The sequence below is a fragment of the Condylura cristata genome, unplaced genomic scaffold (genome assembly GCF_000260355.1).
Source record: "Condylura cristata isolate star-nosed mole 26May11 unplaced genomic scaffold, ConCri1.0 scaffold00009, whole genome shotgun sequence".
Lineage (NCBI taxonomy): Eukaryota > Metazoa > Chordata > Mammalia > Eulipotyphla > Talpidae > Condylura > Condylura cristata.
In genome coordinates, this window is record NW_004567110.1 from 5,021,941 (window position 1) to 5,036,314 (window position 14,374).

The following is a 14,374-nucleotide window of genomic DNA, read 5'->3' on the forward strand; positions in this document are numbered from 1 at the left end:
GGGAAGGAGGGGTGGGAAGGAGGGGTGGGTGGAGGGGTGGGAGGAGGTTACCGGTTTTCACCTCAGCAACTGTGTTTACTACTCCACCGCACCCTAATGGCCAGTCACCACTCTCCACCCAGCAGTCGGGCGCCTGTACCACCCTCGCCACCTGCCCTCTCTGCAGCCTGTTCTGGTGGCGTCTGTCCTGTTTGAAGTGAGTCACTTTTAAGTACTTGATATTTGTAATTTGTCCCAATGTCCTTTTCATGATCAGCTTTTAAATGTGCACGCATTTCATTATTCATTTCGAAGAGCTAGCTTTGGTCTCTTGATTTTGATAGTTCTTTTCTATTGTTTGTTTCTGCTCCGATTTCCAAATTTCCCTTTAATGAGAACTTTCAATTTTCTGTTATGTTTAAGCTTTGTGAGACAACATTTAGATTCTCGAATTCCCAGGTTTCTTCTTGTCAAATATGTGATTTTAGAGTAGTAGCTTTAGCCGTAAGTATACCTTATATCTTACCAGGTTTGACGGACATATTTTCACTATCACTCACGTCAAAATATTTGCTAATTTCCCTCAGGACTATTGTATTGATCTGTGCATTGTTTAGATTTGTCTTATTTCTAAAGATGCAAGAGTTTGTCTTATTTCTAAAAATGCAAGAATGCCTTTTATCTTTCTACATTGCGTTCTAGCTAGTTTCCAATGTGGTCAGAGAATAGATTCTAAATTATGCTGACTTTTGACATTTACGAAGGCTGCTCAATTGCCCATTCCCATTTGGGAAGTGCCAGACACTGGAAAAGGTTGTGTTCCTTGCAGTGGCTGGGGACAGCAGTTAGCAGTTAGGTCAGGCTGTGAGTTTACCATAATTCATCATCAATCCATTGATTTGTCTGCAGCTCAGTTTTATTCTTTATTAATAAAACCTGATTTATTTCTTTCCTTTGTTCTTCCTAGAATCCATGTTCATTAGAAGCCGCTGGAGAACATCGGTCTGTTGATTAGTCTCCTGTGAAGGCTGTGTCCCCGACATGAGCTGGGTTTGCATGTGCAGCTCCCTGCTACCTGGCTACGGGCTCTCGCCTTTCTTCACTTGTTAATAAGCACATGCCCTGGGCGAGAGAGTGACTGAGGCCAGCAGGCTCATTCCTGCATTTTTCTATCCTGTGACAGCTTTGATTACCCAATATTGCTATCGCAGTAGCCATGAAGTCTGTGTTTTTCTTTCTAGACTCAAGAGAGAACCAACATTATGTTCAGTTTTCTCTGCCCTTTAGCATTCTCTTTCTGTTCAACTTCTCAGCCTTTTAAGTGGATACTCAGAAATGTTTCAAAGCCTCCTTAGAAATCTGCCTGTCACTTGCAGGAAAATATGACATAGATGTCAAACTTATTTCGGTACATTTCCAGCCTCTCCTTGGTCCAAGCTCTAGGTCCCTTGATGGTGCTTTGGTACATTCAAATGACTTATTTTTGTATTTCGTCCATTTATTTCCCCTGTTCTCAGCAGGAATTTTGGACGTCTCTCAACTAATTCCTGATTACCAGAAGTAGAACTATTTGTTTGTTCCTGGCTTCTTGAATTCAACCTATAAGTCATTTCATTCTCAAAACCCTGGTTTTCATAAACAAATACAGATTAAACTATGTATTTGTTGCTAAATGTCACATTAACTCAGTCTTTGAGGGTTTGATTTAGTGTTTTCATAGTTTATTAAAAATATTTTGCAATTTTCATTGCGATATTTTTCATAAGCTATGAGTAACCTATTAAGGAGAGTATTTTTAAGTTTTCAGATATTGGCTTTGGTTTTCTGTTTGCTTAAGATGTACTTTCACACTGATTTTAAAAGAATTTAACTGGGTGCAGAGAACGTGCTATGAAAGTGAGACTCGGGGCTGATGACATCAGCATCAGCTGAGTCGCTAGGAAAGTCAGTGCTTAAGTTAAGTGCCAGCTCTGCTGAATAAAATCTCTAGGGACTGAGCCCGGATCTTGCTAATTTCTAAGTATCTAAGCTTCGAAGGTGCTGATCATCCACAATGAAGTTTGAGAGCCACTGGCATTGACAACATCGATTATTTGATTTTTTATAAGACTACAGATCTCTGGCGCATTACCAGGTCAGTTTTTGCAGAGACACTGAATGGACATAAAAGCCCTGAAGAGGCTACTTGGTGGGTACCGGCAGCCTCAAGTCTCAGCGAAAGCCTCTGTTTTAGTTTGAGTCCAAAGGCAGGAAACAACAATGACCCAAGCTGAAGGCAGGCCGTTAGGAAGAATTCCACCTCCTTCAAGGAGAGGCCCAGTCATTTTGTTCTAGTTAGAACTGCACCCACCTTAGGGAGAACATCTACCTGTTAAACTCATCACCAGACCTAGATGAGTGTTTGGAATCACAAATACTCATAGAAACACCCAGAATTACATTTGACCAAATGTTTGTATCCCCCATGTTCCTTTGAATTGACATAAAATTAAACATCACAGTTCTGGATCGAATAACAGCATTTCAACTTTATAAGGAAAATAGGATAATATCAAAGTTGTAAGATATACATATCTTTAATTTTAGTTGGAGATTTTATCACCCTGTTCTGAATACTAGGTATAATAAGTAAGCGAAAAATTCGGTATAATTGCCTGGTGAACTTTTTACTTCTGATATTGTACTTTTCCATTCTAGATTTTCCTTTTGTTCCTTTTCTCCCATTGCCAAGTCGGCGCTCAGCTCCCGTCCACTTACTCACGCTTGCAGCCTTCCACGGACGCAGCCTCAGTCGCTCTTTCAGCCTCCATGTCTGCTAATCCCAGAATCTGAATTATCCAGGATGGTTGCTAAGGTCCACTTTATGTCTTGATGTACCTGCTTCTTTGCATTGGTAGTAATTTTTTTTATTGGATATTCAAACTCATGAATAAGTCATCCAGATGTGTAATCTGTTTGGATGATGTTCTAACAATAGTTTTATGTGCGAGAATCATAAAGCTTCAGGTGTTTGATCAAGCCCTCCTAACAAAGGTGGCCCAGACCAACCTCACATGTACAGACCTATTTACTTTTTGCCAAAGTGTTGCCTCCAAAGGACATCATTACCCCAGAGATTCTGTTAATAAACACTTTACATCCGTTATGCAACAGCACCACTGTTTTTGTAAGAACACACTCTGGTGCTCTGTGTGTTCCCAAATGGTTGTGATTAATAACTTTCCTCCCAGATATCTTCATTTAGTAGATCCTCTAGATGGAGATAAAAACCAAAATAGACCAGGAAACCTGTAAAGACTTGTTAGCAGGATGATTTCTCCAATGAGAGCAGAAAATGCCAAAATGAGGAGGCCCAGTGCTCTGGAAGGTTGATTCCTGTCGGGGTCTCCTGGGGCACCCAGACCCCCACACAGGCATTTCATCCTGACTTTGCATTTACATTTCCTGGTGCCATAATTCAAACGCTACTGACCTCAAACAATACTTGGATTATTTGTAGGCTAAAATGGAAAAGCTGTATCATGGGTTCATGGTTAAGTATTTGACAAACATCCATTGAATCCAAATGTAATACTTGTGTAAAATTTTGGAAAGAAGAAAAATTTGAACAAACTCTGGGTCATGGGTTTTCTGGCTGCCATGATTTGGGACCTATCCAGCCTCAGTTTGCTGGTTTATAGAAGGGGGATAACACGGGCTAACCACCCCTGGGCAAAGAGGAATCAGACGCCACGTGAAGTGACTGATCCAGTACTTGTTATCAAGTCTATGTATAACAAATATTGTAACTTGTGGTTAATGTTATTTTTTATGTGTTCTTACACAGATGCGCTATGTTCGCATGTTCTGAAGCTCCAGGGCAAACAAGCACTGCTCTATTTAATCCAGCTACACACGCACCTTCTCCACAGTTTCTCTTCTGCTTTTGGCTCAAGTGGATTAACTACTTCTGAGCATTAGAGACTGAGGTGAATCCTCCCAGAGAAATCTCCTCACAGATGGTTGGAGCCACGCTGATTAGAATGCTTCCTGTTCCGGCAGTCGGACACATTTAGAGGTGAGAAAGATAAAAACATTTCTTTCTTAAGCTAAGGATTTCCCAGAAGGTAATAGGAAAAGACTCTAAATCAAGGTTAAAGGATGAATACATTATCTGTTTGATGTTTACCCATCGGCAGGTCTTATAAGTTAAGATGAAAGTAATATCTTTGAGAGGGTTCACATTTAAAATCAGTTATGAATAAAATCCGATGCATTGAGTGTTTGCATTAGATAAGCTCCCCAAAGCCTAATTCTCAAAGTCAAAGATTTTGTATTTCCATTAGTTTGCCTTTTTGCCATTCTACCTCTGCAGGGAAGAGAGTGTGGGACTCTGAGGGAGGATCTGGGCAGCTGCTTATTAATTCGCAACCTTGGGCAATTGGCAGGCACAGGGATCCTCCTGCTTATTTGTAAACATGGTAATATCACCCCTGAGCATCTTCTCTCTTCTCCTCCTACTGTTTCCGGTCCTCGACTGTACTCCTCAAGGTGATTTCAGGAAGGTCTCTCTTCCAGCATTGCATCTTGGGATAATTTTTTTATAAAAGGAAAATGAGTTTTTTCTTAAGAATCTTGTATACTTTGTGGGGAATGATGTCTACACATGTCAGGTTCCGAGGCTGTGCTCCTGAGACTTAGACACTATTGTAAACCTAGACAACTTAATTACAAAAAAATCCTTTCATCCTTGACTGTGGTAGAGAACTTCTTAAACCGTCACCTCCCCTCCCCCCAAACTGCATTATAAACAGGGCTGTTAGTAGGGGGAAAGGATGTCCTGAACGAATGCTGCAGATACAGGTTTTGTGGACTCCACCCTCTACACCAGTCATTGAAACTACAACTCCACCCCCTACTCCAGTCACTGAAACTACAACTCCCAGCAATACCAAAGGGAGGACTGTGAGAACCCAAGGGCGGAGCTAAGCAACCATTTTGGATATATATATAGAAGCCATGTTAGGCTCTCTCGCTGTCTCTCCCTTGGCCTCGTGGGTGGTGGCTGGTCATTTGGCTATTGATGAGCTTTCAGGGTGCTGTTAGAATTCCAAGTCAGCCCAACGGGTAGGATGCTGTAGTTAACTTGTAACTCTTGCTCTCTTTCTCTCTCTTTCCCTGGGTTGTTCCTTTTCGTTCCCCTTTGTAAACAAACCCATTATTCACCCTGTGTGTGTGTGCTTGCAGTACAACTGAATCTTAAGCACACAGGTGAGGACCCACAGGCAGTTACCCAAGTTCACACTGGGTTGCCCTGTAACAGGGCCGGTTATATGTAAGAATGAAATGCACCTTAGTTGCCATGACAGACACAGTTAAGCGCTCGTCAAGCACTGGTGTGTGTGGTGAGAACGTCCTCTCCCTTCAGTCAGTCTGAGAACAAGACGCAGTGGTCCCCGGACGTGCCTGCTCCCTTCCTGCGTCAGCTGCCTTGCAGACCCACGATGGATCTGCTGACATGGAGCAACAAGCGTGAGCGCAAGTCCGGGCTGGACTCACTCTGGATGAGAAATACGCCATTATTGTGCTTTTTATGAAAGGAAGCCAGCCTTGAAAACTCCCTGAGCAATCTAAACCAGTTTAGTCACACAAGCAAAGCTTAATTTGTTTTATTTTGCCGGACTAAGTTGACCCAGGTCCTTTTTTGTTTATGCCTCTGGAAATCGAAAGTAAATCTTCAATTGTTTCCCAAGGTAACCACTGACCCATTCCCTCTCATTTAAGAACATTCTGGTATTATAAACCACCACTGAAGAATAAGTCTCTACCTTTTTCACTATAGAATTGCTTTATAAAAATGCAGCTCTGAGCCTCATTCCTTCTTTTAATTGGACTGGTCCTGCTTCTTATTTTGGAGCAGCTCTGGAGAGTCATACTCATCCTGACTTTTGGAGCCACTGTGTTCAGTGACCGGTGGTCAGTTGTCTCACCCCTGAGCCTTGGGGCTCTGTTGTTATCCCAGCATAGCCCTGGAAAGCCTGACTAATACAGTGGCTGACGTTTTAAAATCAATACAAATCTTGATTTCTAGTATTTGATCAGAAACTGGGCTGGAGCAGCCCACTCTCCCTGAGTCCAGCTTGAACTTGTGTACTATCATCCACCACCTCCTTTCCTTCCTCTTCTCTTATTTTCATTATCTGCCCAACAAAACACTCAATATATTGGCATTTGTGACCTGGGGCTGCAGACTACAATGCAAAGTCCTTCTGATTTGGCTGATTTCTTCCCAAAACTTCATCATCCAGCACCCCGCGCACACCCAGTGGCCCTCCCTGTGCTGGCTCCTGGGTTCCACCAGATCTGCTGCCTTTGGAATTCGGGCGTCTGGACCTCTAGTGCTCCAGATCCGCCCTGTGTTATTTACTTGACCTGTATGTCATTTTTCAACATCCACCTCACTTTACGTCTTTGGAAAGTCTGCCCCGCCTCGCCTTGTATTTCTCCCAACCTGGCAGAGCTCCATTCTTATACTGGATCTCTCTTCTGGCGTGTTTGTTTCTGACTCCCTGCGCCTAGAACAGGGCCTGGCACAGGACAGGCCCACCGTCCACTGGACAGGGGTGACGGCTGAAGCATGGGTTTGCTCTCCAAATGTCACCGCGGTGGTAACGATTCAAATTGAGCCCCAAAACTCCCGGTGGAGCTGAATACTCCCACCTCCCACTCCTAATGCCACTACTCAGAAATGGCTCCTTTCATACCTCTCCGCCTCGTATTGGTTCTGTTGCTGGTCTCTGCAACTCTAGACGCTACGCTTGAAACTGCGTTGTTGATTTATTTTTCTCCTCCCTTCTCACCCTATGCTCTTCCCAGCAGCTGCTACTACGATGCTCAGCTTTACATGCTGTCAGTTGCCTTTATAACTCTAATAATAAGCTTAAACTCTTTTTTCTGTTCTTTTGATAGTGTCTCTTAAATTAGCAGCTCCTTTCCTGCCTCTGCTCCTCCCTCCCGCCCCCATCACCTCTTTCTGCAGGCAACTCTATGCTGACAAGGATGTTCATATTTATACTGTATTTCCCTCCTAATCTGTTCCTCTCTGTCTTATTTATCTATTCAGCTCAGTTTCTTTATCCTTCCTGCAGAACCAGAGGCATCACCCCAAGAGGTATCACCTCCATCTCCCCACCTCTACCCACTCCTGCTTCCCAGTCAGTCCACCTCTGACCGTCCCTCTTCTGTTTGGAGACACCCATGACCTGCTCATCTTTCCTCCCAGTCCTTTCTTTTTCTGTTATTTGCTTAATCCTGATGAAAACATTGGAGAGTCAGTCAGGGACCCTCTCAGACTCTGTATGTGAATAGAAATAGAGTCTTTTAAGTTACGTAAATCAAGAGTCCACATTTTTCTTTGTAGACACAGATTACTTTAATGGGATGAATTAGCAAATCCAGGAAGGGATCTGTGTTAGTGCCAAGCCCATCATTTTTATAACAATAGTGTCTTTGAAGCACAGTCTGCAGCCCTTGCAATTCAGAGCAGTCAGGCTCACTAAGGAAGCAGTAGGGAGGATGGATCATCAGAACAGCCTTGATGCTTGGAGTGCTGTTAGCCCAGCCCTGGAAGGTTGGATTCTTGCATTTCTGACCCAGAACTACCAAGGGTTGGTTGGGCAACTTCAAGCAAATGGGCTTAAATGCTATGTGAACTTCTTCTCCAGTAGCTTGAGAAACCATTTCCCATGTAACTTCCAGCCCTTGCAGGCATTGGTATCACTCCCTGGGTAAAAACACTGCGCCCCCCTTTCTCACTCCCACTGTTCAGTCACCTGTAGCACCATAAATGAAGGGACTTTGGGGACTCTCTTAATGGGTGTCTGTTCTTCAACCTCTTGAGCGTTTGCCCTCCCGCTCTAACCGTCCATCGAGACATCCTCTCCCTATCTGCCCCTGTGGCTTCGGTGGGGCTACCATATCCGCTCTACCTCGGTGACTCAACCTTGGCTAACACACACAACTTGACAGCCTGGTCACAAGCTTTAACTCAAGATGGGCCTGGGCCAGTCAGAAAGACTGTTTTTCAGGTGTTCTTGGAGAGGATCTTCTGGAATGGAATGAATATTAACACCATGGTGCTGAGAGATGGATAAAAACCACATCTTCATGTCTTCTGTCATAGCGTGAGTTCTCTTAAAAGCAGAGCCTGAGAGTAGAACTTGATTTTAGATAGCTTATTTGGGAAGTTCTTCCAGGAAGAAGAAATGAGGAAGTAGGGGAGGGGAGAAAGAGAAGAGTGGAGATATGTATGATGCTTCAGCAAGACACTCAACAGGACCCCGATCTGTGGGATCCTGCCCCACGTCTCCAGCTTTGCAGATCCCCCGAGGGGTGTGAAGACAGGAGCTCTGTCTGCAGGATCCTCACTGCCTGGGTGTCATTTTCCAGTGTGCTGCATCCCACATGCCTGAGTCTGAGCTCCTGCAGCATCAGAAGAGGTTCTGGGCCACAGAGGACAGAGTGATAATACACAATTGCTGCGGGACGCCATCAGCATGTGGTAAGATTGGGCTCCCTAACTGGCTGAAAGCAGTGGAGAATATAGCCTCTGCAGGGAGCTGTTCACAGGAGGAACAGGGAGAGCCAGAGGCCAGCAAAATTGGTCTGGTTTCTCCTTTCAACTAGATGAAATCACGCTCTGTCCTTGGGTAGGGCTGGGTGTGGGGGTGGAGAGAATTCAGGATACTCTTGCTGGTAGTTTTCCCTCCCTGTGAAAACCTTGCACCCCTAATGCTTATGAAAAAGTATATGCAAAGCTCTAGGCTCACCAGTCAGGATGAATAAATGATGCATGTCAGAAATCAGCGGGGCACATGACCAAAATTAATTCACTCACAGGAATGTTTGCCTTGCATCTGGGAGCCGGTACATTCTTTCATTTTTCTTGAAATTATTTATATGTCTGCCTCACCCCTAGAACATAAGCTCCTTGAGGGTAACAGCTGTGCTTTCTACACCTCACTCACACAATGGCCCAGGCACTCTAGCTCAGAGTCTTCTCAAAACATTTTTGGCAATTTTGGGGGCCTCCCTGGTTGCACAGTGGTTAAGTCTCAGCACTATCAAGCTGTCCCCAGCCACTGTGGCACAAGTTCCACCCGCGGCCAGGGAGTGACCCACAGAGCACAGGTGTCCCCACTGCTCCCCTCGGGAATGCATTTCAGTAGATCCACCTATTCTGCTCCCCACTCTGTCTCTGGAGGATCCCCTCACCCCCCTACACCCCTGGCCTGTACCCCAGTTCTTGTATGCATATATAAATAAAATAAATTTTCTAAAAATTTAGTGATTTGGGATAAATATAAGCTATGGGCCACAATGCTGTGCAGCAAACTGCAATCAAAGAACAGGAAGTCCCTGCACGAGGGGTGGGCACAGGAGCAGTGGCTTGGTGTGACGTCACGTTGCCTATCACGGGGAAGGGCTGAGTGGCTCTGACTGGGGTTAGCAGTGTGAAGAGCAATAAAAGGAGGACTTGGAAGGCACGTGGAGAGAGGTGAACATTCTGGGCTGTGGTGACAACTTTTGTAAACACGGAAGACAGGACCTTTCTGAGATTGCTCAGTAACTGTGGATGACTTGAGTGTGATGCTCGGGCGGAAGCAAGAGGACGTGACTCCACACAGAGGTCAGGAATGAAGTTTGGGCGTCAGAGGCTGCTGTTTCAGGCTTTGCTCACACGACCCTCTGGATGGCATTAGCACTATACTTCATGTGTCTGATTCTAATCTTCCCTTCCCTCCCTCTTTATAATTTATTTTATTTATAATTGCATAAAAGAATTGGGGTGTAGGCCAGAGGGGTGTGGGGGGGAGTGAAAGGCTTCAACAGACAGAGTGGGGAGCAGAATAGATGGATCAACTGAAATCCACTGCTGAGGGGAGCAGCAGGGAGATAGGAGAGATCAGCTGCACCCTGTGGGTCACTCCCTGCCCGGGGATTAAACTCAGACTGTCACGGTGATAATCCTGAGACTTAACCCCTAGACCACCCGGGAGGCCCTAATCTTCCCTTTTTCAAACATGGTGATGTGGACACTTCTTATCTTGCAGGGAATTATGCAAAGTAATTTTGGGAATGTAAGAACAAGTTAGTTGAGTGCTTTCTTAATAAAAACGAATACAGGTACCATAGAAATGGTCAGGATTAGCAGAAAATACCATTGGAAAAGGGAAATTTTGTGAAATGTTGGTGGAGTCTGAATGCCCAGTTGTGCAGTCTGAACTCATCCCAATGAGAAAGTTTCCTGAGAGGAGAGTGGCTTGCAGTGGATGAAGTCTTTGTGGAGACAGGAAGAAAAATTGTGATGAGCTGGCCCAGGGTTCCATGGTATAAAACCCAGCAGAGCAGAAATGAATAGTTCCTTAGAGAAATCCCTCAGGTCTTAATTGGGCAGTACCATGAGCAGGGACAAGCTCAAGGTTAGAAGAGGCAATATTCACAGGACTATTAGATTTTATTGTCAGAGAACTAGAATCGAGAGTAATGGTTGTGTTGGTCTAAACCAAGCACGATAAACCCACGTTCTTTGCAGGTTGTGGTTTAGGAATGGGCCTGTGGGTGAGGGAAGCAGCAGGAAGTGGCTGAGGAGGGCGCCTGAGCCCTCGGAACAAGACGCAAGAAGCGGTTTTGCCCCTAAAAGAAGGCCTGGCTGTCGTTTTATACATAATGAAGTTCCGGGTTCTGGTAGCCAATTTGCAGTCAGTGTGCTCTTGAAACTCACCCAAAAGGATGGAGCTAAAAAAAGCAAAAGCCAAGAAAATTGTTATAAAGAGGCTGAAGGCTGGAGGCTGGAGGCCTGGGACCTCTCTTCTGGACTAATGAGAGAGGAAGTAATAACCCTTGGCTGTTGTTGCTCACGCTGGGTAGTACTGGGTGGTGTGTGTTACTCATTAGCAACAATGATCTTGATTAAATATCTACCTGACGGAAGGGTGAGGAGGGAGGTGGCGAAACCCAGGTGTCTGTGAAGCTTTAGCCACGGGCCCACGTGACATCACTCTGTGCGACAAGGAGACTGGCAAACAGCTTCGCGCGCTGGCGATGCCAGTTGACGCCACCTGGAGACAGTGGCACTCAGATGCAGACCTCGGATGTCGGTGCCGCTGAGGGCTCTGTAAGGGTCTGTAAGGGGTGGCCGAAAAGAGCCCCCACGAGCAGTCTGAGAAAAAGAAGAGGTTTATTGGGCCAGTTGCAGGACAGGACTCCAGAGCAGGCGGGGCTGTGCCAAGCGAGTGCAGTTGGAGAATGTACACCCAAGGGGGACGGGAGGGAGCGGCGGGGAGGGCCATGGCCCAGGTGGAGCGTCCAGGTGAGGAAGTGCAGGCCCTGGCCACCCTCTACGTGCAGGAGCACAGACGCGGGCTGGTCCTGTGGCCGTGACACCGGCCTCCACCTGGATGCTATCAGCAGGCCACGGTCAGGGAGCCCTTCTCGCCTCACTGAGCTTCCTGCACGGCCCGCCCGACCTGCCCGGCCTGCCTGGCATCACAGCCGCGAAGGCGAGTGTACAGAGAGGGGCAGTGGGACCTCCGCAGAGGGCAAGGTGAGCAGACAAAGGCGTGAATCAGCGAGGATGTAGCAGAGGCTCTTTGAAGTCATTGAATTTACCCTGATGTGCTGGGGGGAGTAGCCCTAATCAGATGTGGAGGCTGGTAAGCGCCAGGAACCCAGTCTGACTGTTCCTGCAGGCTGATCCCATCACGTGCCAGTAGCTTCCAGCCTAGAGGTAAGTGTAGCTGGCGGCGGCAGCTAACACCCTGTGCACAAGTGGGCTGGACACTTGGCAGCTGGTATCAACAGGGCATAGCAGAGCGGCATCAACAGGATGCCAGGGTGTGGAGTGCCCACTCTGTGCCAGGCCTCACACGGGCCAGCCATCACTGCCCATGGCCCTGAGAGGGTGGGTACTACAGCGGTTACAGGGAACTGTGGGTCCTCACCTGCAGGCACACACAAAGGTTAATCATGGGTTTGTATACAAAAGAAAGGGAAATGAATAACTCAGAGTAAGCGAGGGCAAGCCAGGCTGGTGAATGTGTCCTACCAGTCCGTTGACCTGGAACCCCAAGAGCATGCTGAAAGCCGGGGAAGAGCCAAGAGGCAAAGTGTGCGCCATGTGGCCCCCAAAGCCCACAAGTCCGGTTTTGTATCCAGACCTGGCTGCTTACCCCCACCCCCAGGCCCAGCACGCCTCCCTTTGCTGATGCTGGGGTTTAGAGTTCCGCTGTCTGGGGTGGGCAGAAAGCCCACAAAACCTGCATCTGTAGCGTTCGCTCAGGATACCCTTCCCCCGTACAGCCAGGCCACGTCCCAGGCACAGAGGGCCTAAACAGCGAGCCACACTCAGGGCTCAGAGCTAGCGAGGGGGGAACCCCGGGCCAGCTGATACGAAAACCTCCCTCTGTTTCCACGGCGCTATTTTGTCTTTAGGAAGCCTTCACTACAATTTCTTAGAGAAGAATAATTCACGTGCCTGTTCTGGCTTCCTTGAACAGCGCTGCTGGCAGGCCCCAATTTTATTTTCTAATTTAAGTAGGGATTACATGAGCAACCTAGCTCGCTGCATTGTAAGTGAACTCTGCTTGCAAATGCCTGTGGGGAAGCCCAGTTCTGTTGAACAATGGTCCCTGGATCAAAGCCCGAGCCTCCGTGACCTGACAGCTCGGACTCCTGTGCAGTAGATACTTTTCCTCTTGCGGGCTGCAGACAGATTCTCAGCCACTGATGCTGTGCTTGGCCACTAACCCTCTTCTGAGAGTGGATGTTAGTAGACAGCAAACCGGCAAAGGCTTGAAGTGTGCGGCTGTGGTTGCCTCTGCCCCTTGCACGTCCACACTTCCAGGAGGAAAACCTGCCCCAGGTGGCACTGGGCCCTCATGATGCCAGCGAGGAGGCCGGCAGCCTCCCGCACGTGACCTGCCGCTGAAGCGGATCTGCTCCGCTGCTATGGCGCTGGCGTGTGGGAGGCGACTGGCCAATTCCCGCCAGTGACTTCTGGGGTGGCCTGTTGTGTAAACAGCAGGCGGGTGCAGTTCTTTCCAGCACAAATTATGTTCACTGGTGATCCTGGTGCTTTACTCACACAGTTAATATTTATTGGTTCCTGGAAGAGGCTCAGAGAACACTTGTCAGAGCCTCGTGGGGCAAGCTGTGTCTCATTGATGGACGAGGTCAGCGCATTGTTGGAGCTCTGGGGGGAGGGGGGAGGCATCAGGGGAGATGTGGGAACTGCAGCCTGATCTGGGGGCTTGTGAGCAAGAGAAGATTCCTGGGAGAGCAAATCTCATCTGAGCCCAAGAGGAGCAAAGCAGGGAAAGAGAGGGTGTCCGGGAAGAGAGAGAGAACACAGCATGTGTCAGCAAAAGAGAAGACTGTCTACCAGGGGCCGGGAGCTTTGCCAATAAACAAAGGCCGAAGGCAGAAGGTTGTTGAGATGGCCGAGCCAAGGCCACATAAGCCCTCGCAGGTCTCGCCAAGAGGTCTGGAGTTCACGTGGATAGACGAGAGGATAAGAACTTATTTCGTAGAACTAAAATAAAAAGTTGATGCATTTTTTCTCCCTGAATTATAAATAGCTTAGTTTATGCAAATAAAGCATTTTGAAAATTTCAAGGCGACATGAGAAACCTACGTTAGAGATTCCCTCCAAATCAACACCCCCAACCAATGATGAGGCACTGGGGCCGGCCTAATCAGCCAGGGCCTCATTTCAGCTTCCAGACCAGCACGCTGGGGGCCATGTGGGCCATTTCATGGAAGGGTGTGAGCACGCTTTCCCCGCTCTTCATTACTTACTTCAGATGTTGCCATGGGTAACCAAAATCTGTTCCAGAAATTGACAGTTAAGCGCTCATAGGAAGGTGGGCAACTCTGGAGAAGAAAATCTGTCACAGCCCATCATTTCCCATGATCCTCTTGTGGGCATCTTCGCGGATCCCAGCCACTCCGTGGCCCTCTCCACACGGATGCCCAGGCCCCTCCAGAGCCAGCATCTCCACCCTGACCACTCACGACTCTCCAGGGCATGGCTAGTGACTGGCACCAGACTCCAGACACGCACTCTGAACGTGAGCAAGAAAAGTCTAGGGGACTGCTCACGTGGTGACAGGCCTGTCTCCCCTATTAGGGTGATTGCCTTGAGGTCAGCAAAGAGATACTGTTCTTCTGCGGGCCTTCGTTATCTGCCTCAAAGAAGGGACTTCCAGGATGAATGAAAGAACGAAGGGAGGGGAGATGGGAAGGAGGAGGCAAGGAAGGAAGGAGGGGAGAGAGGGAGGGAGGAGGGAGAAGGGAGGGAGGAGGGAGAAGGGAGGGAGGATGGAGGGAGGGAGGGAGGAAAGGAAAGAAAGAAGGA